The sequence below is a fragment of the Ascaphus truei genome, chromosome 15, assembly GCF_040206685.1.
Source record: "Ascaphus truei isolate aAscTru1 chromosome 15, aAscTru1.hap1, whole genome shotgun sequence".
In the NCBI taxonomy this organism is placed as follows: Eukaryota; Metazoa; Chordata; class Amphibia; order Anura; family Ascaphidae; genus Ascaphus; species Ascaphus truei.
This window is the reverse complement of record NC_134497.1, coordinates 44,995,121-45,020,714: the sequence shown is the minus strand read 5'-3', so window position 1 is coordinate 45,020,714 and position 25,594 is coordinate 44,995,121. Positions and strand designations below refer to the sequence as shown.

The 25,594-nt window shown below is 50.1% G+C and overlaps 1 protein-coding gene across 4 annotated transcripts in view; it reads left to right on the top strand.

The window, feature by feature from the left end:
• Positions 1-1,319: 1,319 nt before the first annotated feature.
• Positions 1,320-25,594, top strand: part of LOC142466904 (uncharacterized) — a 65,215-nt gene continuing 40,940 nt past the window's right edge. For 2 of the 4 annotated variants that reach the window (XR_012788269.1, XM_075572498.1), the window contains exons 1-2: positions 1,320-1,388; positions 2,954-3,128. The gene's annotated coding sequence lies outside the window, so the exon portion shown is untranslated. The remainder of the gene's footprint in view (positions 1,389-2,953; positions 3,129-25,594) is intronic. The other 2 variants (XR_012788270.1, XM_075572499.1) reach the window with 1 other exon arrangement.

Genomic DNA, 25,594 nt, shown 5'->3' with positions numbered 1-25,594 from the left:
AGAGATCCCCCCCACAGCCATAGAGACCCCCCCCCCACACACAGCCAGAGGTCCCCCCCACAGCCACAGAGATCCCCCCTCACAGCCACAGAGATCCCCCCACAGCCACAGAGATCCCCCCTCACAGCCACAGAGATCCCCCCACAACCACAGAGATCCCACCCCCACCCCCCCAGAGATCCCACTCCCACCCCCCCAGAGATCCCACTCCCCCAGAGATCCCACTCCCTGATCAGCACTCCCTTGCTGTGTCAGTTTCCATGGTAACCGCTTGAGGCTTTTGCATGTCTCTCCTGTTTGATCTCACTGAGCCGCCGTACTGGTGGTGTCACTCCCACAGCCACAGAGATTCCCCCCCCTACAGCCACAGAGATCACAGCCACAAAGATCCCCCCACAGCCACAGAGATTCCCCCCCCCCCACAGCCACAGAAATCCCCCCCCCCCACTGCCACAGAGATTCCCCCCCCCCCACAGCCACAGAGATCCCACCCCCCAGAGATCCCACTCCCTCCCAGAGATCCCACTCCCTGATCAGCACTCCCTTGCTGTGTCAGTTTCCATGGTAACCGCTTGAGGCTTTTGGATGTCTCTCCTGTTTGATCTCACTGAGCCGCCGTACTGGTGGTGTCACTCCCACAGCCACAGAGATCCCCCCACAGCCACAGAGATTCCCCCCCCCCCTACAGCCACAGAGATCACAGCCACAAAGATCCCCCCACAGCCACAGAGATTCCCCCCCCCCAACAGCCACAGAGATTCCCCCCACAGCCACAGAAATCCCCCCCCCCACAGCGATTCCCCCCCCCCCCACTGCCACAGAGATTCCCCCCCCCCCACAGCCACAGAGATTCCCCCCCCCCCACAGCCACAGAGATTCCCCCCCACAGCCACAGAGATTCCCCCTCACAGCCACAGAGATCCCCCCTCACAGCCACAGAGATCCCCCCCTCACAGCCACAGAGATCCCCCCCCTCACAGCCACAGAGATCCCCCCCCTCACAGCCACAGAGATCCCCCCCTCACAGCCACAGAGACCCCCCCCCCCACAGCCACAGAGATCCCCCCACACACAGCCAGAGATCCCACAGCCACAGAGATCCCCCCCACAGCCACAGAGATCCCCCCTCACAGCCACAGAGATCCACCCCACAGCCACAGAGATCCCACTCCCTCCCAGAGATCCCACTCCCTGATCAGCACTCCCTTGCTGTGTCAGTTTCCATGGTAACCGCTTGAGGCTTTTGCATATCTCTCCTGTTTGATCTCACTGAGCCGCCGTACTGGTGGTGTCACTGCTGTGATTTTGTTACCGGGGGGGAGATATTACCACGGGGACCGGAAGTGGTCAGAGCAGACAGGAAGTGCCCCCACGGGAGTTATCACTGGGTGAGTCTCTAACAGGAAGAATATTATAATATGTGGTGGGAGCCGGTCACACGTGGGATGCGGTGGAGGGGACACCGGGAGACGGTCACACGTGGGATGAGGTGGAGGGACAGTGAGAGCCGGTCACACCTGGGATGAGGTGTGGGGGACAGTGGGAGCCGGTCACACGTGGGATGAGGTGGAGGGACAGTGGGAGCCGGTCACACGTGGGATGAGGTTGGGGTGATAGTGGGAGCTGGTCACACGTGGGATGAGGTGGAGGGACAGTGGGAGCCGGTCACATGTGGGATGAGGTGGGACGGGACAGTGGGAGCTGGTCACACGTGGGATGAGGTTGGGGGGGCGGGACAGTGGGCGCTGGTCACACGTGGGATGAGGTTGGGGGGGACGGGACAGTGGGCGCTGGTCACACGTGGGATGAGGTGGGGGGGTGTACAGTGGCAACCGGTCACACGTGGGATGAAGTTGGGGGTACAGTGGGAGTTGGTCACACGTGGGATGAGGTGGGGGGGCAGTGGGAGTCGGTTACATGTGGGATGAGGGGGGGGGGCAGTGGGATGAGGAGGGGGAGCCGTGGGAGTTGGTCACACGTGGGATGAGGTGGGGGGGGGGGCAGTGGGAGTCTGTCACATGTGGGATGAGGGGGGGGGCAGTGGAAGCCGGTCACATGTGGGATGAGGAGGGGGGGGGCGACAGTGGGAGTTGGTCACACAAATCCTGAAATAACAAGTACCTAAATCAGATAATGAAAGTGTATATAATGAAACACTACTGACGGTGCTGGGGATAATGAATATATGTCAGCGAAAGAATAGAAAAAGTATCCCACCAAGAGCACTCGGGTATACAAAAGTATCAAATGTATTAGTAACATCACATACAAACACTCACTAATTAAAACAGTCAGCTGTATCCCTAAATGGGAGTGAATAAGGCGAACACCTAAATAATACACTACAATGTTCCTCTGATAACATTCTAGATAAACAATCAAGTAATAACAGAGGTGTAGAGGCATATAATAATAATAAGCCTCCCAGCACTCTGACCGGTCGGTCTGATACAAGAACCCAACGGAACAAAATATACCTCCCTAGCAGAGGATAAACACACAGTAACTCCACATAGGACACATGTACAAAATAGCCACACTGATGTTACAGATATTAAGCCAGAGCAGCCAGATCACACAAACGTAGCTGATGATCAGGCTGTGAATACCGCTGCTACTTCGACATTGATTTGTCCAAGTTCACTTGATGGGGTCACAGAGGGTGATGTATAGCAACCACAAGGGTACAGCAGAGTACATACAGAGTACATACAGGAAGACAGCCCCTTCAATGTCGAAGTAGCAGCAATCTTCACAGCCTGATCATCAGCTACGTTTGTGTGATCTGGCTGCTCTGGCCTACCATGGCAATAGGGGAGGTGACATATCTCTAGCAGGCTGGATCACAGGAGCATCATAACAATAACAACCCTACATGTACACTGTAGGATTGTAGGGGTTTATCCCACCAGGGGGGTTATGTATATGTAGCCCCTCTTTCCCCTGTGTCTAGGGTGACTACGTGTGGTGCCATGTTACCTGTAGGCTCACAGTGGCCTGATACTCCGCTGCAGGGAACCTGGGGTGAAACTGGTTCGTTTGGTGGCAACGCCTCCACCTATGAGGGATCCTAACAGTGTTGGATAACCAGTCACTGGACAATATAAGAAGTACACCGTTTGTATAGGGTAACAGGTTTTACTGAACACATATGATATAACACCAAATAACACAGGCCCCACACGGCCGTAACCACACAGTATCCCCAAACACTAGTCCACACCCTGGTGAGGTTTCCCCCAAACTACTGAGGTGCCCTGAGCACCTAACCACCTGGTGTCCAAGGGAGCCATCCCACCCAATGTGTGTGCGACAACGCTGCCCAGTGTGATGGTATAGTTAATGCACTTGTTGACGGTATGATACCTGCTGGTATCACCGACTGATGAGAAACCGTCTGGTCCCACGCTGTCTGCGATGGCTTCCGCCTCCACGTGGGGTGGTGTTCAGCTGGAGGGTTCTACCATGAGGAGAGTCTCTTTATGCAGTGGTGGTCTGGTCCCAGACCACAGGCCGCAACTGCTGCACGGCGTTCTTCTGTATCCCTGACACTAATCTGATAATGGGGCAGTGTCCCTATCTAAGGGGCCTGAACCTGAAGCAGCCACAAACTTACAGGGGAGTCGGAGCCTAGCTGGGGCCTATCAGTGGATCTCTGGCCTAGTGCAGGGGCCTACTGACACCCTGCACACACCCTCACCTCCATGTGTCCCAGCTCCGACTGGCGTGGCTCGCAGCGCACCAAATGTATCGACAGAGAGCAGGGAAATCTGGCCCTGCGATTGGCTGCTGTGTGCCTCCTGATCCTTCAGCCCCAGTGGCTGCTGGGGGTTGTAGTCCCCCTGCGTAGCTATTCCCCTAATGGCCGCCGCTCGCTCTGTTCACTGCGCATGCGCCACCTCTAATGGCTGCCAGCTATCGGGACCCGTTCTGCGCATGCGCTAACCTTGTTGCGCATGCGCGCGCACACCAACATGGCGGCGCTCTCCTGACTTCATTTTCAGAAGTAGGGCAGCGCAGATGTCAAATTTGTGTATGCAAAGAAATAAAAAACAACATTGTGCAAATAAAGTCTATAAACCAAATATTTGGCAATGTGTGAAGAGGTTTCTCATGAATGGAGACTCACATGGTGTTAGAAATAAAGATGTATTTCAAAAAGCTGTAGTTCTATGACTGGACTCAGGTGTGTTGGTGTACGTGGGTAAAGGTTTCCACTTGAATGTAGTGACCTCACTCAGATGGCACCATTCGTTGTAGTATGCAAGCAGAAAGGCCAACAATAGTGTAATACTGTATGAATATAACAATCTTTATAAACATTAAAAATGAACACTTACATCGTGTCATATATAATCAGACACATAAAAGGTTGGTGCGCGTTTAGCTCCGGTCTCCACTGCCTTCTTTGCCTCCGTGTCAGAGTTCTCAGACCCGGCAGGCTTCCTTCCATGGGGGCTGACTCAGAGTCCTACGGTATGTCACAGCAACCCGCAGACGCTACGCATTTCGCTAGTCAAGCTTCGTCAGGAGTCATGGCAACTAGTTGGCTACACTTGCTTAATATACGTACGCTAGCGTTTTCATTGGCTAATGAGTGGATATGCGATAATTATGAATAAGGGAAGATCCCAGATCCACAAAAAAACTGATTGACAATAAACATTGTGATACATGTATACTTACGTTATGATTATATATATATATATATATATATACTGTATATATATATATATATATATATATATATATATATATATATATATATATATATATATATATATATATATATATATATATATATATATAACAAACAAAGAATAGACTGCGCTCCTCAGGTGTAAAATCAGACTAATTACCAAATGATTGTATGAAATGGATATAGCAAAGGTGAATGGCAAAAGTGAATGCAACAGTATTATGGATGATTGACTCACACTAATAAAAATACATGCAATATGTTATAATAAAATGCTGAGTGCCAATGTTTAAAAAGCTGCTGTAAACACAAATATATGCCAGTGAACAATACAAATATAATAAAATGGCATGTGTTGGTAGTTATGACTACTGCACTAATGAATCCCTCCTGAATGATACTAAATGAATGATGAATGGAAAAATACAGAAAAAATGACACTAAGTGTGTCAAGGTAAAAATAAAAATAAAAAATGTGAAAAATGTAAAAATATATCAACCAAACCAAGGGTCCATGCTAGGATCTGGCTGCTCTCATCAAGGACCAACGAACTCCCAGAAATCTGTGAACAACAAGAAAAGAAAGCGCCCGATCCTAGTGCAGCATGAAAAAATACAATTTAATAAAAATGAATATGAATAAAACCAACAAATGCGAACTCACAAACACAGGATAAATAAATGCATATAATGAGTATACTCATTCGCCAACCGCCCACGTTGTGCCTTGGATGGCGCGCCCTCTCTCTGTCTGGGTTTTCTCAGCTCTGCTGAACCGACATCCAGCAGGGGATACAGGAAAAAGCTCACCACAATGTGACCCGGAAGTCCTCCACAATGTTAGTGTATCCGTATATGAGGTCTGTAGTCCGTGACCCCGCGATGCAGGGGCTGATCAGAGAAGTCTCTCTGCACTCCCAAAGGCAGTCCGTAATGAGGTGGGCAGTGAGGATAGAGTCAAAATATATATCACAGTGTGACAGCAGCTAAAAAACGCTCTTCTCTACGCGTTTCTTCACATAAAGTGATTTCATCAGGAGATATCTGACCAGTCTATGTCAGAACATATTTATAGTGATGAGTCAATCAACCACTTGGTAGCTTAATTAGTATAAACACATGTGTGATGACAATTAAAGGAACAAACATTAATTGAAGACAATGAGTGTCCTGTTCATAGTGCACAACACCTTGCAATATCAATTAGTTATATAATTAAAAATTGGCAGATCCATAATGTTATCAAATGCCTAAAACAAGTGTAAACATGTAGTATATATAAACAATATTGCATGAATATACTATTATGATAAAATTCATTCAGGACTGCATTCAATATATTTATGGGTGTGTGAGTACTAAGAAATAATCACCAATTTATACATACACCCAATAATGATTACTGAGAACTCAATTGGATATCCTTATTAGTGGGAATACTTGCAGCCCTGAATGTTCTCATCTATGTCAGATTGATGAATGCACAGATAAAACAATGATGTGTTCTTATTTAGAATCCTAATTGTCTGGATTCCCTAACCAACCTGTGTCAGTATATATGGGACCTCAGACATGGGCTAATAGGATCTATAGCATGATAATTAATAAATATTCATTTAGAAGGAATGAATAACCTGGAGGAAATAATTGGGGATGTGGATGTAAATCAATTATTGGATAGTTAAATGATTATATAAATGTATATATGAGTGAACTGAGGCGATAAACTTTGACCTCTGTATGTGTGTCTAATATATTGTTATATTGGAGAACTCAAGGATAAATTAGTTATATAGGATTGGCAAAGAACCAGGAGAACTGCAGACTGGAACCTTGTATCCCACAGTCACCTGTATATCAAAATGGGAAGCAAATGCATCATAGCACCTGTGTCTCCACTGGCCAAGGAAAATAAAGAAGTGAATGAATAATAAAGAGTTATGTGAATATTAAATAAATTAAAATAAGTGTGTTATGGGTGATACTTAAACGTGATTGTGATCTTCATTGTGCTTGTTTGTGACTACTTAAATGGAATAAACATATACGAATACATGAATGTATTTCTAATGTGCGTGCTTAATGGTCAATGTCTAGTGTATATATTAAAAATCTAATTTATCTAACTATTTATGATAAGAATCATTAACCAATATGATTGTGAATGACTAATACTCAATGTGTCTATAATGTTTAAATCATGAAGAACTGAATGACCAAAAGGACACTCCCTGAGACAGATATGGAGGGAACATGACAAGCATGTTCAGACCCAGACCTCCACTTCAAGATCTTATAGGAATGAACCCTCAGATGACTGTACTTATATCAATGCAGTCATTTAACCCAGATGGACTAAGTGTATTTAAAACATAAATCCAATATGTTTCACGAAGGTTTAGGCTTTTGTGTCTGTCACCACTTAATAAAGTGGATTTTATATGTTCTATCCCCAGTATTCTAAGTGTTGCTGGGTCTTTGTTGTGTTTTAATGAGTAGTGACGTGACAGACTATGAGTTTGTAGCCCATGGATTATGTTTCTACGATGTTCTAAGAACCTAGTACTCAGGGCTCTTGCTGTACGGCCAATGTATTGTAGCCCACACGGGCACATGATGGCATAAACCACAAAACTGGTTAGACAATTGATATGACCCAGAATCGAATGGGTGGATCCATTGGAAGCAGAAATGATGGAATTGGATGTTTTTAGATGTTTGCATGTAATACACCTACTTCGTTTGCACTGAAAATTACCATTCTTTTGATTTTTACTTTCACAGATGACTGATGTACTTTTTAGTCTAGTAGGTGCTAGAATGGATTTTATATTCCTAGCTTTTTTAAAAACCACTGGTGGCCTATTAGGTAATTTGTTTCCAATTATTGGATCGTTCTGCAATATGTTCCAATGGGAATTTAATATAGATTTTATTTTGGAAAATGAGTTGTTATATTGGGTTATAAATGAAGGTATCTCAAATGTTCCTAATTTACTATCCACTATTTTACCCCTATCAAATTTGGATTTGCTCTTTTGTAATAAATCCAATCTATTTAAAGTCCCTACCTGTTGAAATGTGTCAATGATTACACTCTTGTCATATCCTTTGTTGATAAATTTATTGGCTAGAATATCCCCCTGGGTCAGGTAATCCGAGTCTAGAGAACAATTTCTCCGGACCCTTAGAAACTGACCACGGGGGATATTTTCAAGCCATTTGCCATAATGATTGCTGTTATTATGAATATATCCATTGGCGGATACCTTTTTGAAAAATGTTTTCGTGAGGATATTATTCATATGGTCTATACTGAATTCCAAATCTAAAAAGGTGATAAGGGACCTATTCATTTCAAAGGTGAATGTCAACCCCATGGTGTTAATATTGAATTTGGAAAGAATATCCATTAGATCCTGTTCTTGACCATCCCATATGAATATTAGGTCGTCAATGAAACACCCATAGAACACGAGTCCCGCCCCCAGCCTGGCATTATCCCACACATGGATACTCTCCCACAGACCCATGTATAGGTTTGCGTAGCTGGGGGCAAATCTCGTGCCCATGGCCGTTCCACAGACTTGGAGATAATATTGGTCTTCGAACAGGAAATAATTGTGTTCTAGAATGAATCGTATCGCCCTTACAATGAATTCCCTTTGTAGAAGTTCCAGTTTAGTATCAGTCTCTAAGAATGTGTAAATGGCTTGTATACCTTTCTCATGGTCAATACACGTGTAAAGAGATGATACATCACACGTGGCCCATATGTATGTCGACTTCCAGGGGATGTTGGAAATGAGGTCAATGACGTGCAGCGAGTCCCTAATGTGTGACCTCAATTCTGCCACAATTGGTTGTAAATAATAATCCACATATTGGGACACGCTGGACGTCATTGACTCCACACCCGATACTATGGGCCTTCCTGGGGGTGCTTTGAGATTCTTATGAATTTTAGGTATGTGGTAAAAAACCGGAGTCCGTGGATGACGTTTGAATAGGAAATCAAATTCTGATCTACTAATTAAATTTTGTGCCTGGGCATCTAACAATAGTGCCTTTAGCTGTGTTTGGAATTCAATTAAAGGATCCTCTTTTAACTTAATATAGAAAGTTTCATTGTCTAGTTGGCGTTTGGCTTCAAATATGTATGTATCCCTATTCTGCAAAACTATTCCACCCCCTTTGTCTGCCTGTCTGATAACTACAGTTTGATTTTTACTTAGTTCGTCCAAAGCTTGTTGTTCGTTTGGATGTAGATTTTTACGTTTTAATGTAGGTGTATCTTCACAGAGTGTTTCAAAGTCACGTAAGACTAGAGTGTAAAATGTGTCTATGAATCCTCCTTTAGACAAATAAGGAAAAAAGGTGGATCTTGAGACAAAGGGGGAATGTAAGATCTGAGGAACAGTTTCTACCATGGACTCTTCAATTGCAGAGACCGACAGTGTATCTGGAATATATGCGGAATGTTGAGTAAATAGATTGAAATCTAACTCAGTTTGTGTGTCCGTGACTTCTGGGTTTATATTGGTTGATGTTTGTTCCACCAGATGTTGTGACTGCATGGATATCTGAGATGCCATGGCTCTTATGCAATTTAATTCCTGTGTGTTAAATACCACTTCTTTTTCTTTGCTTTTAATAGCAAAATGTCTCATGAGAGTGACCTTTCTGATATATCTATTCAGATCAACAAATAAATCAAACTTATTTGGTGTGCTGCTAGGTGCAAATGATAATCCCTTGGCCAGTAGAGACACATGATGTGCCGATAATACAAAACTGGACAGATTGAAAATACCGTGACTCTCTGGCGTCAAAAGTCTCAGTCTGCTTGTCTCCTTTCTTTGCTGTTGTTTCCCTCCTCTTCTTCCTCGATATCTCGTTTTCTGCGTGGTGTTGTCGATGGCGGTATGTGGCTCCAAAGAGGATATGTTTTTTCTTTTTTCTCTAATGCCTCTTGTTGACTCACCATCTCTAAAAAAGAAGCTGTATGAGAACCAGATTTTTTGTCTTTGCTACATGATGGTTTAGCTATATCCTTATTTTGTGTCTTTGGTATAGTACCACTGTCACGAGAGCTTGCGACAGGCTGTAATTTTACACCAAAAACTATATATATAAATATATATATACCTGGGTTTGAACTGGGACGAGACTTAAGATATAATAAAGTGATTTTATTCCTTGATAAAGGTGAACACAACAGATTATACAATAACAGGCAAAATATAGACACTTACGTAAAAGATGAAAATAATGAAAACAGTCCCATCTGAACTGGCAGTTTCATCCAGCAATCAGGAAATCATTCAGCAAACGAAGACAAAGGATAGATGGGAAACAGCAGGTTATAAACCCTTTGTCCCTCTATCTGTAACATTAAGACCCTGGGATTGGTTTGCAATTATCTCCAGCCAATCTTTGGTGGGGGAACACATTTTAGGACAGGCCCCCCTGCTAGCTGGCACACCTGCAGTAGAACTCTGGGGGGTCTCAGACTTAACCAAAAGTTCATATTTACTGCAAATCATTGCATAACTTCCGCTCCGTAATACATACCGTCAGGTGAGATATATTACTGCATTCTGGGACACCTGACGCTCGTAGGAAGACCAAAAATTACATTCTAATATGAACATTAATAGAGATATTAATATCTGGCATTTAGCAGCAGTTACATATTCAATGTTTAGACTTCCCAAGATCGGCTTACTCTCGCCAATACACTTATGTAATTCTTAGCCGGTTCAGCCAAGGACATCTCATAGTATCCTTATATTTAATAAAGTTACTCACTTTTGATATCCTGTTGGGGAATACCTTTTGCTGGAAGGTGTGAATAACAAACCCTTCCCTTCCTTTTGCCTGCTTCCCGCATAAACAATTCCCCTGGGAAGCCAGGCTCAAATCTAGCAGGATATCCTATTTAGCATCCTACTGGCCACGTCAATAAACCTTTTGAAGTGGGCTTTTGCTTTTCGCATAACCAATTAGGTCAGTTACCTATTGATCAGGGCGATGTATCACACCTCTCTGTTGATATACACTTCCAGTGAATACTCATATGAGGCACCATTTGGCTCCTTACGCATTACAAAGACAGGCATTCTGCCTGTACATTAGCACACCATTATTAGCATTCTGCCTGTGTATTTCAAAAACTGCAAAAAGTCACTTTATCAAAAATATATGTCCCTCTTATGACAAAGTTATATTTTTAATATGTGTGTACTTGGGGGGTGACCCGGAGGCTGTACCCCAAGGCTCAGGGTCCTGGCTTACTCAGTTACCAAATTACCAGTTTTCAGGTAACAGTTTATTCAGCACTGCATATAAGATTAACCCCTTAAGTCCCAGTGGGTGGGTTATGCAGACCCTGATCCAGCAACAACATCATTTACACAGGGGAATAAGCATTTTCATGTTATTTAACAAGGGTTAAGTCATAGTTCTGGGCCTCAGCCCAGTTAACCCCTTGTCTCCCTGGCGAGGGTAGAGGGGGGCCCTTGGGGAGTAACCCCGTTAATCCCGGGCCAAACCCTCACTATCGTCACACCTCCCCGGCTCAATGGGGCCCTGGTGCCCCAGTCGCCTCCCCCAGGCACTGGGGTACCACTGGCGCCCTTGACGCCCTCAATACGTCCTGAGGGATTGGCCTGGCAAAATTGTCCTCCGGCATTGACCAGTACACCGTGGATGGTAAAGTCCAGATCCTGCAACGCCGGGCATTCTCCTTGGCCTCCCTCTGCCCCCCACCCAGTGCCTTGGGAACCAAGTCCATGGTGAAAGGGGCTCCTGTGCAGTCCAGGCTGCACACTGCCCAGAGACTGGCATGTCTCTGGCTCTGCAGGAGACCAGCTATCCAGCACAGACCGTCGCTTCCCTGTCAACCAAGTCTGGGAAAGGGCTATGTCACTATTCTGTAGGGACCCTACCTGCCCTGGCTCTGTGCCACCCTGTAGCTGCTTCGCCATACTCCTGACTCTCCTCCCTGGCTGCCTATCTACCCACAGCCCCTCCTTTGGGAACCCTGGGGAATCTGTCAGGGGGGTCACTCCTGGCCCGTCAGAGCAAGGGACTTTCTGCCTACCTAGCCAATCCCTAGCTTCTGCCAGCTGCCTAACACCCCACTGACCTCCTATCTCCCCCTGCTCCACGGTGCCTCCCTGCCTAGCCTCCCCTAGGCCCAGCACCTCAGCCTGCTGCTTACCTCCCTGCAGCCCACCTGCACTCCTCTCCTCCCTGGGCAATCCTACCCCAGACCCTGGAACTACCTGAGTGCACCCACCTCCCTGACCTTGTCTCCCCCTTACCAGGGATGAGCTCAGGGGCACCTCTCCAGATGCAACCGACTTAGCGCTTGGCTGGCAGGTATCCCTGGGGTGGCAAAAACTGGCCACTGCCCATGATACCCCCAGCCCATAGCCAGGCTGCAACAGGGGGTTGCTGATCTGAGAAACCCCCTGGGGCTCTGCCAGGGTAACGGGAAACTCTAGCGTCACTACCTGATGCTTTCCCTCCCTGGCTACCACTAGCCCTCCTTCTCTCACTGAGATCTGCTGCGGGCTACCTACTTGCAGCCTCCCCTCACTCCGCTTCTCCCTAGCTAATCCTAGCCTGGACCCTAGGGACACCTGAGTGGGGCCCTCTCCCTGACACTGTCCCCCCATTACCGGGGATGAGCCCAGGGGCATCTCTCCAGATGCAACCGCCTCAGCTCTTGGCTGGCAGGTATCTCTGGGGTGGCGCAAACTGGCCCCTGCCCATGATACCCCCAGCCCATAGCTAGGCTGCAACAGGGGGTTGCTGATCTGAGACACCCCCTGAGGCTTTGCCAGGGTAATGGGGACAACTGGCTGGCTCACTTGCTGCCTTCCCTCCCCGGTTCCCACTGGCCCACCCAACCCTCTCCCAGGCGATCCTACCCTAGAGCTGGGTGCTAACGGGGCTAGCCCCTCTCCCTGAAGCTGTGCCCCCATTACCGGAGGTGAGCTCAGGGTTGCGGGTGCAGATGCACCCACCTTAGCTCCTGGCTGGCAGGTAATCTGGGGGTGGTCTAACTGTGCCACAACCCCTGGTACCTCCAGCCCATAGCAAGGCTGCAACAGTGGGGCTCTTAACTGAGAGTCCCCTTGCTGCTCTGCCCAGGTAATGGGGAAGCCTGGCGGCCCTACAAGCTGCCCTTCCTTCCCCTCCCCTGAGAACTGATGCTGGCTACCTACCTGCAGCCTCCCCTCACTCCGCTTCTCCCTAACTAATCCTAACCTGGGTCCTAGGGACACCTGAGTGAGGCCCTCTCCCTGACACTGTCCCCCCATTACCGGGGATGAGCTCAGGGTTGCTGGTGCAGATGCACCCACCTTAGCTCCTGGCTGGCAGGTGATCTGGGGGTGGTCTAACTTTGCCACAACCCCAAACACCTCCAGCCCATAGCAAGGCTGCAACAGTGGGACTCTTAACTGAGGGTCCCCTTGCCGCTCCGCCAAGGTAATGGGGAAATCTGGCTGGCTCACTTGCTGCCTTCCCTCCCCGGTTCCCACTGGCCCACCCAACCCTCTCCCAGGCAATCCTACCCTAGAGCTGGGTGCTAACGGGGCGAGCCCCTCTCCCTGAAGCTGTGCCCCCATTACCGGAGGTGAGCTCAGGGTTGCTGGTGCAGATGCACCCACCTTAGCTCCTGGCTGGCAGGTGATCTGGGGGTGGTCTAACTTTGCCACAACCCCGGATACCTCCAGCCCATAGCAAGGCTGCAACAGTGGGACTCTTAACTGAGGGTCCCCTTGCCGCTCCGCCAAGGTAATGGGGAAATCTGGCTGGCTCACTTGCTGCCCTTCCTTCCCGTCCCCTGGTACCCCTATCTCCTGCCACCCCCCAGTCACCCCTATAGTGAAACAACAGGGTACAGTCATAGGGAAACATAAGTCAGAGTCAGTCTGCGACTTGGTCTGGCTTACCTTGCTGGTCCCCGCAGAGACCGCCGCCTTCGTTGGTCCCAATTGCAGGGGGACTGGAGCGGCCGCCGCCGGCCCCATCTGGGCTGGGCAGCGCCGGGCCGCTGCCGCAACAGCGCCCGGGTTGGGTACAGGTAAAACGGTGCAGGGCAAGGGTCCCAGGTCTTTGTGGAGGAACTCAGCTCCATGCAAACTTGGTAAAATAACCCCCTCCCGCAAACCCTGTCCCTCCCCCCAAATAAAACTGCCGCCGGCAGGATGCCGGAGTGGCGGCGTCTTCTCTGCCGCCGCCGCTGGTTCTCCGCCGGGATCAGGTGGATGGCCGCTGCTCTCCGCCGCTGTTGCTGATGCAGCCCGTCCAGGTTCTCCAGGAGACGTCCCGCGGAGGGTTGTCGCCCTGGCTGGGCGGGAGCCATCAGAGGATGCCGCTAACTGGGTCATCTTTTCCGCAGCTCGTGAGTGTTGGCCCTGAGGGGCTTCTTCGCCTGACCGCGCACGGTCAGCGCACTGGGCATTATTGTGGCCCATTTGTTGGCAGTGCCGCAGCGACTGCCGGTGCTTCTCCGCCACCAGTGGACTAACCCCAGCAAGGGGCAACGGAGTCCAGAGCGGAGTTGCCTGAGCGCCGGGCTCATTCCAGGGCTTCTCCGCCGCCGGTGGACTAACCCCAGCAAGGGGCAATGGAGTCCAGAGCGGAGTTGCTGGAGCGCCGGGCTCTGGGAGGGGATAAGCGAGTCGGATCATCGCCAGCTTCAGCTGCTCGAGCCGCTCTGCTTGGGACATCTCTTCCTGCGCCAACAACAGGGCCAGCAATTCTGGGAAAAATGGACTGGCCGCCGCAGCGGCCAATACCTCTCCTGGTGCAAGACTGCCGTGGTTTCCAAGACCACCCGCTCCCTCCACAAGTCTCTGCCGTCCCGGAGCTGGGTCCCTTCCCTGCTCTCCGGGCGGTGTGATGGTTACAGCAGCTGCAGCTGTGGATCTTTGCTCAGCCTGCCGGGTTTCATGCTCACCGATTGCTGTCTCTCTCTCAGCCTTGCTGGCTGCTGGTCCCCGCGCCGACTTGATGCACTACTCCGGTCTCAGTGCCCGGCTCCAGTCAGACGGATGGCCGGCACTTTGGTTCTGGAGGAAATGCTTCTCACAAGTAGGGGAACAGTGAGGAGGTGCCATATCTTGTGTTATATGTTGTACACTGTGTGTTCAATATCTTTAGTCCCAGGAACTTGCAATTACCATCAAGTTCCCACTGGATCACAGTACCCCGCAGAATACTGTAATCCAGGTCCAGTTCAATCCCACCGCTGCCACCAGTTAATTACAAGCCTGTCACGGTAGCTTGCGACAGGCTGTAATTTTACACCAAAAATGATATATATAAATATATATATACCTGGGTTTGAACTGGGACGAGACTTAAGATATAATAAAGTGATTTTATTCCTTGATAAAGGTGAACACAACAGATTATACAATAACAGGCAAAATATAGACACTTACGTAAAAGATGAAAATAATGAAAACAGTCCCATCTGAACTGGCAGTTTCATCCAGCAATCAGGAAATCATTCAGCAAACGAAGACAAAGGATAGATGGGAAACAGCAGGTTATAAACCCTTTGTCCCTCTATCTGTAACATTAAGACCCTGGGATTGGTTTGCAATTATCTCCAGCCAATCTTTGGTGGGGGAACACATTTTAGGACAGGCCCCCCTGCTAGCTGGCACATCTTCAGTAGAACTCTGGGGGGTCTCAGACTTAACCAAAAGTTCATATTTACTGCAAATCATTGCATAACTTCCGCTCCGTAATACATACCGTCAGGTGAGATATATTACTGCATTCTGGGACACCTGACGCGCGTAGGAAGACCAAAAATTACATTCTAATATGAACATTAATAGAGATATTAATATCTGGCATTTAGCAGCAGTTACATATTCAATGTTTAGACTTCCCAAGATCGGCTTACTCTCGCCAATACACTTATGTAATTCTTAGCCGGTTCAGCCAAGGACATCTCATAGTATCCTTATATTTAATAAAGTTACTCACTTTTGATATCCTGTTGGGGAATACCTTTTGCTGGAAGGTGTGAATAACAAACCCTTCCCTTCCTTTTGCCTGCTTCCCGCATAAACAATTCCCCTGGGAAGCCAGGCTCAAATCTAGCAGGATATCCTATTTAGCATCCTACTGGCCACGTCAATAAACCTTTTGAAGTGGGCTTTTGCTTTTCGCATAACCAATTAGGTCAGTTACCTATTGATCAGGGCGATGTATCACACCTCTCTGTTGATATACACTTCCAGTGAATACTCATATGAGGCACCATTTGGCTCCTTACGCATTACAAAGACAGGCATTCTGCCTGTACATTAGCACACCATTATTAGCATTCTGCCTGTGTATTTCAAAAACTGCAAAAAGTCACTTTATCAAAAATATATGTCCCTCTTATGACAAAGTTATATTTTTAATATGTGTGTACTTGGGGGGTGACCCGGAGGCTGTACCCCAAGGCTCAGGGTCCTGGCTTACTCAGTTACCAAATTACCAGTTTTCAGGTAACAGTTTATTCAGCACTGCATATAATATTAACCCCTTAAGTCCCAGTGGGTGGGTTATGCAGACCCTGATCCAGCAACAACATCATTTACACAGGGGAATAAGCATTTTCATGTTATTTAACAAGGGTTAAGTCATAGTTCTGGGCCTCAGCCCAGTTAACCCCTTGTCTCCCTGGCGAGGGTAGAGGGGGGCCCTTGGGGAGTAACCCCGTTAATCCCGGGCCAAACCCTCACTATCGTCACAACCACATGTGGCCTTTTTATTATCAATTTCTGAATGCCTTGGTTCCTGTTTATCTTCCAATAAAACCTACATTAAAACGTAAAAATCTACATCCAAACGAACAACAAGCTTTGGACGAACTAAGTAAAAATCAAACTGTAGTTATCAGACAGGCAGACAAAGGGGGTGGAATAGTTTTGCAGAATAGGGATACATACATATTTGAAGCCAAACGCCAACTAGACAATGAAACTTTCTATATTAAGTTAAAAGAGGATCCTTTAATTGAATTCCAAACACAGCTAAAGGCACTATTGTTAGATGCCCAGGCACAAAATGTAATTAGTAGATCAGAATTTGATTTCCTATTCAAACGTCATCCACGGACTCCGGTTTTTTACCACATACCTAAAATTCATAAGAATCTCAAAGCACCCCCAGGAAGGCCCATAGTATCGGGTGTGGAGTCAAGGACGTCCAGCGTGTCCCAATATGTGGATTATTATTTACAACCAATTGTGGCAGAATTGAGGTCACACATTAGGGACTCGCTGCACGTCATTGACCTCATTTCCAACATCCCCTGGAAGTCGACATACATATGGGCCACGTGTGATGTATCATCTCTTTACACGTGTATTGACCATGAGAATGGTATACAAGCCATTTACACATTCTTAGAGACTGATACTAAACTGGAACTTCTACAAAGGGAATTCATTGTAAGGGCGATACGATTCATTCTAGAACACAATTATTTCCTGTTCGAAGACCAATATTATCTCCAAGTCTGTGGAACGGCCATGGGCACGAGATTTGCCCCCAGCTACGCAAACCTATACATGGGTCTGTGGGAGAGTATCCATGTGTGGGATAATGCCAGGCTGGGGGCGGGACTCGTGTTCTATGGGCGTTTCATTGACGACCTAATATTCATATGGGATGGTCAAGAACAGGATCTAATGGATATTCTTTCCAAATTCAATATTAACACCATGGGGTTGACATTCACCTTTGAAATGAATAGGTCCCTTATCACCTTTTTAGATTTGGAATTCAGTATAGACCATATGAATAATATCCTCACGAAAACATTTTTCAAAAAGGTATCCGCCAATGGATATATTCATAATAACAGCAATCATTATGGCAAATGGCTTGAAAATATCCCCCGTGGTCAGTTTCTAAGGGTCCGGAGAAATTGTTCTCTAGACTCGGATTACCTGACCCAGGGGGATATTCTAGCCAATAAATTTATCAACAAAGGATATGACAAGAGTGTAATCATTGACACATTTCAACAGGTAGGGACTTTAAATAGATTGGATTTATTACAAAAGAGCAAATCCAAATTTGATAGGGGTAAAATAGTGGATAGTAAATTAGGAACATTTGAGATACCTTAATTTATAACCCAATATAACAACTCATTTTCCAAAATAAAATCTATATTAAATTCCCATTGGAACATATTGCAGAACGATCCAATAATTGGAAACAAATTACCTAATAGGCCACCAGTGGTTTTAAAAAAAGCTAGGAATATAAAATCCATTCTAGCACCTACTAGACTAAAAAGTACATCAGTCATCTGTGAAAGTAAAAATCAAAAGAATGGTAATTTTCAGTGCAAACGAAGTAGGTGTATTACATGCAAACATCTAAAAACATCCAATTCCATCATTTCTGCTTCCAATGGATCCACCCATTCGATTCTGGGTCATATCAATTGTCTAACCAGTTTTGTGGTTTATGCCATCATGTGCCCGTGTGGGCTACAATACATTGGCCGTACAGCAAGAGCCCTGAGTACTAGGTTCTTAGAACATCGTAGAAACATAATCCATGGGCTACAAACTCATAGTCTGTCACGTCACTACTCATTAAAACACAACAAAGACCCAGCAACACTTAGAATACTGGGGATAGAACATATAAAATCCACTATATTAAGTGGTGACAGACACAAAAGCCTAAACCTTCGTGAAACATATTGGATTTATGTTTTAAATACACTTAGTCCATCTGGGTTAAATGACTGCATTGATATAAGTACAGTCATCTGAGGGTTCATTCCTATAAGATCTTGAAGTGGAGGTCTGGGTCTGAACATGCTTGTCATGTTCCCTCCATACTGTATCTGTCTCAGGGAGTGTCCTTTTGGTCATTCAGTTCTTCATGATTTAAACATTATAGACACATTGAGTATTAGTCATTCACAATCATATTGGTTAATGATTCTTATCATAAATAGTTAGATAAATTAGATTTTTAATATATACACTAGACATTGACCATTAAGCACACACATTAGAAATACATTCATGTATTCGTATATGTTTATTCCATTTAAGTAGTCACAAACAAGCACAATGAAGATCACAATCACGTTTAAGTATCACCCATAACACACTTATTTTAATTTATTTAATATTCACATAACTCTTTATTATTCATTCACTTCTTTATTTTCCTTGGCCAGTGGAGACACAGGTGCTATGATGCATTTGCTTCCCATTTTGATATACAGGTGACTGTGGGATACAAGGTTCCAGTCTGCAGTTCTCCTGGTTCTTTGCCAATCCTATATAACTAATGTATCCTTGAGTTCTCCAATATAACAATATATTAGACACACATACAGAGGTCAAAGTTTATCGCCTCAGTTCACTCATATATACATTTATATAATCATTTAACTATCCAATAATTGATTTACATCCACATCCCCAATTATTTCCTCCAGGTTATTCATTTCTTCTAAATGAATATTCATTAATTATCATGCTGTAGATCCTATTAGCCCATGTCTGAGGTCCCATATATACTGACACAGGTTGGTTAGGGAATCCAGACAATTAGGATTCTAAATAAGAACACATCATTGTTTTATCTGTGCATTCATCAATCTGACATAGATGAGAACATTCAGGGCTGCAAGTATTCCCACTAATAAGGATATCCAATTGAGTTCTCAGTAATCATTATTGGGTGTATGTATAAATTGGTGATTATTTCTTAGTACTCACACACCCATAAATATATTGAATGCAGTCCTGAATGAATTTTATCATAATAGTATATTCATGCAATATTGTTTATATATACTACATGTTTACACTTGTTTTAGGCATTTGATAACATGGATCTGCCAATTTTTAATTATATAACTAATTGATATTGCAAGGTGTTGTGCACTATGAACAGGACACTCATTGTCTTCAATTAATGTTTGTTCCTTTAATTGTCATCACACATGTGTTTATACTAATTAAGCTACCAAGTGGTTGATTGACTCATCACTATAAATATGTTCTGACATAGACTGGTCAGATATCTCCTGATGAAATCACTTTATGTGAAGAAACGCGTAGAGAAGAGCGTTTTTTAGCTGCTGTCACACTGTGATATATATTTTGACTCTATCCTCACTGCCCACCTCATTACGGACTGCCTTTGGGAGTGCAGAGAGACTTCTCTGATCAGCCCCTGCATCGCGGGGTCACGGACTACAGACCTCATATCCGGATACACTAACATTGTGGAGGACTTCCGGGTCACATTGTGGTGAGCTTTTTCCTGTATCCCCTGCTGGATGTCGGTTCAGCAGAGCTGAGAAAACCCAGACAGAGAGAGGGCGCGCCATCCAAGGCACAACGTGGGCGGTTGGCGAATGAGTATACTCATTATATGCATTTATTTATCCTGTGTTTGTGAGTTCGCATTTGTTGGTTTTATTCATATTCATTTTTATTAAATTGTATTTTTTCATGCTGCACTAGGATCGGGCGCTTTCTTTTCTTGTTGTATATATATATATATATATATATATATATATATATATATATATATATATATGGAGATTCCTTACCAGGCAGACCAGGAGTCCAAGACCACGCAGCAAGAACCGAGACAGCACTCAGATTGATATCAAATATAGATGTATTGAAAAAAGGCACATACAACCGACGTTTCGGTCCTGAAACAGGACCTTTCTCAAGGGAGTGCTCACCCTTAAGTGACCAAAACCACCATTATATACCCACATGCAACACCATTAGCAAACAGTGATAGGTTAACAACCTGCCCCTCCTCTCTGGATCAGCTGAAAGCAACTATACACAAAACGATCTAAATGACATCATTGCTATGCAATCTATAAGACCCGGAGTGTCTGTATGGGGGAACCCTTAAAGCAGAAGCCCGTGAGCATGCGCAGGTGTGAAATGTCAGGCGCGAGTGTATATGTATAGACCCATGCGCCGAGATACACACTACACACTCATGGTTTTTATATATTGCTTTTTATCTTTATTCAGCACTTTGGTGATCACACTGTATTGTGCCCCCTCAGGATGCATTATCTCATGCTCATTAATGTTTTCAGTTTACCCTTAGGCTGTGCGTTTAAGCTGCGTTCATACTCTACCAGTTATTCTGGCTTTTACATGCTATACCTGCACGCATGCGCAATGGGCTTCCACTCGCGCTCTCCGTGTTTCAGACTGTCCGCGCATACATGCGCAATGACTGCCCCGGTATTGTATCGCCATGGCAACTTGAGACGCTCATATTCCGTCCCTGTACGCATGCGCAATGGTGTCGCTCTCTCGCGCTCCGTGCTTTGGCATATTAGTACACATATGCGCGATGGTCCCCCCCCTTTTGTGGTATCGCTATGACGATACTAGACGCTGTATCTCGGCGCATGGGTCTATACATTTACACTCGCGCCTGACATTGCACACCTGCGCATGCTCACGGGCTTCTGCTTTAAGGGTCCCCCCATACAGACACTCCGGGTCTTATAGGTTGCATAGCAATGATGTCATTTAGATCGTTTTGTGTTTAGTTGGTTCCAGCTGATCCAGAGAGGAGGGGCAGGTTGTTAACCTATCACTGTTTGCTAATGGTGTTGCATGTGGGTATATAATGGTGGTTTTGGTCACTTAAGGGTGAGCACTCCTTGAGAAAGGTCCTGTTTCAGGACCGAAACGTCGGTTGTATGTGCCTTTTTTCAATACATCTATATTTGATATCAATCTGAGTGCTGTCTCGGTTCTTGCTGCGTGGTCTTGGACTCCTGGTCTGCCTGGTAAGGAATCTCCATTTTTATTCAATACTAGCTGAGAGACCCGGCGTTGCCCGGGATGTAAATGCGTAATAGGTAGTAAACACACCACAGTACAATGTATATTTTGGTGACATAACAGATGTAAAAATGTGAGGCGTGTGTCCTGCTAGGGTGTGAGGCGGCAGGTGGCGCGTGGGTTGTGAGTGCTGTCTGTGAGTGGGGGTCCTGCTAGGGTGTGAGGCGGCAGGTGGCGCGTGGGTTGTGAGTGCTGTCTGTGAGTGGGGGTCCTGCTAGGGTGTGAGGCGGCAGGTGGCGCGTGGGTTGTGAGTGCTGTCTGTGAGTGGGGGTCCTGCTAGGGTGTGAGGCGGTGGGTCAGTGATGTTGGCGGGGGGAAAGGGGAGCGGAGGGCGGGGGGAAAGGGGAGCGGAGGGCGGGGGGAAAGGGGAGCGGAGGGCGGGGGGAAAGGGGAGCGGAGGGCGGGGGGAAAGGGGAGCGGAGGGCGGGGGAAAGGGGAGCGGAGGGCGGGGGGAAAGGGGAGCGGAGGGCGGTTGGAAAGGGGAGCAGAGGGCGGGGGGAAAGGGGAGCAGAGGGCGGGGGAAAGGGGAGCAGAGGGCGGGGGGAAAGGGGAGCAGAGGGCGGGGGGGAGAAAGGGGAGTGGCGGGGGGAGAAAGGGGAGTGGCGGGGGGGGGAGAAAGGGGAGTGGGGAGTGGGGGGAAAGGGGGGCGGGGGGAAAGGGGGGCGGGGGGAAAGGGGAGCGGAGGGCGGGGGGAAAGGGGAGCAGAGGGCGGGGGGGGGGGAAGGGGAGCAGAGGGCGGGGGGGGGGAAAGGGGAGCAGAGGGCGGGGGGGGGGGAAAGGGGAGCAGAGGGCGGGGGGGGGGAAAGGGGAGCAGAGGGCGGGGGGGGGGAAAGGGGAGCAGAGGGCGGGGGGGGGAAAGGGGAGCAGAGGGCGGGGGGGGGGAAAGGGGAGCAGAGGGCGGGGGGGGGAAAGGGGAGCAGAGGGCGGGGGGGGAAAGGGGAGCAGAGGGCGGGGGGGGAAAGGGGAGCAGAGGGCGGGGGGGAGAAAGGGGAGCAGAGGGCGGGGGGGAGAAAGGGGAGCAGAGGGCGGGGGGGAGAAAGGGGAGCAGAGGGCGGGGGGGAGAAAGGGGAGCAGAGGGCGGGGGGGAGAAAGGGGAGCGGCGGGGGGGAGAAAGGGGAGTGGCGGGGGGGAGTGGGGAGTGGGGAGAAAGGGGAGTGGGGAGAAAAGGGGAGCGGGGAGTGGGGAGAAAGGGGAGCGGGGAGTGGCGGGGGGGGAGTGGGGAGTGGGGAGAAAGGGGAGTGGGGAGAAAGGGGAGCGGGGAGGGGAGTGGGGAGAAAGGGGAGCGGGGAGTGGCGTGGGGAGAAAGGGGAGCGGGGAGTGGCGTGGGGAGAAAGGGGAGCGGGAGAAAGGGGAGCGGGAGTGGCGGGGGGGAGTGGGGAGAAAGGGGAGTGGGGAGAAAGGTGAGTGGGAGAAAGGGGAGCGGGGGGGGGAGAAAGGGGAGCGGGGGGGGAGAAAGGGGAGCCGGGGGGGGAGAAAGGGGAGCGGGGGGGGGAAAGGGAGCGGGGGGGGGGAAAGGGGAGCGGGGGGGGGATAAAGGGGAGCGGGGGGGAGAAGGGGAGCGGGGAGGGAGAAAGGGGAGAAAGGGGAGCGGGGGGGGAGAAGGGGAGCGGGGGGGAGAAAGGGAGCGGGGGGGGAGAAAGGGGAGCGGGGAGGGGGAGAAAGGGGAGCGGGGAGGGGGAGAAAGGGGAGCGGGGGGGGGAGAAAGGGGAGCGGGGGGGGGGGGAGAAAGGGGAGCGGGGGGGGGGGGAGAGGGGGGGGGGGAGGAGAAAGGGGAGCGGGGAGAAAGGGGAGCGGGGAGAAAGGGGAGCGGGGGAGAAAGGGGAGCGGGGTGGGGAGAAAGGGGAGCGGGGAGGGGGGAGAAAGGGGAGCGGGGGGGGGAGAAAGGGGAGCGGGGGTGGGGAGAAAGGGAGCGGGGAGTGGCGGGGGGGGGAGTGGGGAGAAAGGGGAGTGGGGAGAAAGGGGAGCGGGGAGTGGGGAGAAAGGGGAGCGGGGGGGGGAGAAAGGGGAGCGGGGGGGGGAGAAAGGGGAGGGGGGGGGAGAAAGGGGAGGGGGGGGAGAAAGGGGAGGGGGGGGGAGAAAGGGGAGCGGGGGGGAAAGGGGAGCGGGGGGGGAGAAAGGTGAGCGGGGGGGGGAGAAAGGGGAGCGGGGGGGGGGGGAGAAAGGGGAGCGGGGGGGGAGAAAGGGGAGCGGGGGGGGAGAAAGGGGAGCGGGGGGGGGGAGAAAGGGGAGCGGGGGGGGGGAGAAAGGGGAGCGGGGGGGGGGGAGAAAGGGGAGCGGGGGGGGGGAGAAAGGGGAGCGGGGGGGGGAGAAAGGGAGCGGGGGGGGAGAAAGGGGAGCGGGGGGGGGGAGAAAGGGGAGCGGGGGGGGGGAGAAAGGGGAGCGGGGGGGGGGGGGGAGAAAGGGGAGCGGGGGGGGGGGAGAAAGGGGAGCGGGGGGGGAGAAAGGGGAGCGGGGGGGAGAAAGGGGAGCGGGGGGGGGAGAAAGGGGAGCGGGGGGGGAGAAAGGGGAGCGGGGGGGGGGAGAAAGGGGAGCGGGGGGGGGAGAAAGGGGAGCGGGGGGGTGGGAGAAAGGGGAGCGGGGGGGGGGGAGAAAGGGGAGCGGGGGGGGGAGAAAGGGGAGCGGGGGGGGGGGAGAAAGGGGAGCGGGGGGGGAGAAAGGGGAGCGGGGGGGGGAGAAAGGGGAGCGGGGGGGGGGAGAAAGGGGAGCGGGGGGGGAGAAAGGGGAGCGGGGGGGGAGAAAGGGGAGCGGGGAGAAAGGGGAGCGGGGAGAAAGGGGAGCGGGGAGAAAGGGGAGCGGGGAGTGGGGAGAAAGGGGAGCGGGGGGGGGGAGAAAGGGGAGCGGGGGGGGGAGAAAGGGGAGCGGGGGGGGAGAAAGGGGAGCGGGGAGTGGCGGGGGGGGGAGTGGGGAGAAAGGGGAGTGGGGAGAAAGGGGAGCGGGGAGTGGGGAGAAAGGGGAGCGGGGGGGGGAGAAAGGGGAGCGGGGGGGGGAGAGAAAGGGGAGGGGGGGGAGAAAGGGGAGCGGGGGGGGAAAGGGGAGCGGGGGGGGAGAAAGGTGAGCGGGGGGGGGAGAAAGGTGAGCGGGGGGGGGAGAAAGGGGAGCGGGGGGGGGGGGAGAAAGGGGAGCGGGGGGGGGAGAAAGGGGAGCGGGGGGGGGGGGGAGAAAGGGGAGCGGGGGGGGGGGAGAAAGGGGAGCGGGGGGGGGAGAAAGGGGAGCGGGGGGGAGAAAGGGGAGCGGGGGGGGGGAGAAAGGGGAGCGGGGGGGGGAGAAAGGGGAGCGGGGGGGGGGGAGAAAGGGGAGCGGGGGGGGGGAGAAAGGGGAGCGGGGGGGGGAGAAAGGGGAGCGGGGGGGGGGGAGAAAGGGGAGCGGGGGGGGGAGAAAGGGGAGCGGGGGGGGGGGAGAAAGGGGAGGGGGGAGAAAGGGGAGCGGGGGGGGGAGAAAGGGGAGCGGGGGGGGGGAGAAAGGGGAGCGGGGGGGGGGGGAGAAAGGGGAGCGGGGGGGGGGGAGAAAGGGGAGCGGGGGGGGGAGAAAGGGGAGCAGGGGGGGAGAAAGGGGAGCGGGGGGGGAGAAAGGGGAGCGGGGAGTGGGGAGAAAGGGGAGTGGGGAGAAAGGGGAGCGGGGAGTGGGGAGAAAGGGGAGTGGGGGGGAGAAAGGGGAGCGGGGGGGAGAAAGGGGAGCGGGGGGGAGAAAGGGGAGAGGGGGGGGGGAGAAAGGGGAGCGGGGGGGGGGAGAAAGGGGAGCGGGGAGTGGGGAGAAAGGGGAGCGGGGGGGGGGAGAAAGGGGAGCGGGGGGGAGAAAGGGGAGCGGGGGGGGGAGAAAGGGGAGCGGGGGGGGGGAAAGGGGAGCGGGGAGTGGGGAGAAAGGGGAGTGGGAGAAAGGGGAGCGGGGGGGAGAAAGGGGAGCGGGCGGGGGAGAAAGGGGAGCGGGGGGGGAGAAAGGGGAGCGGGGGGGGAGAAAGGGGAGCGGGGGGGGGAGAAAGGGGAGCGGG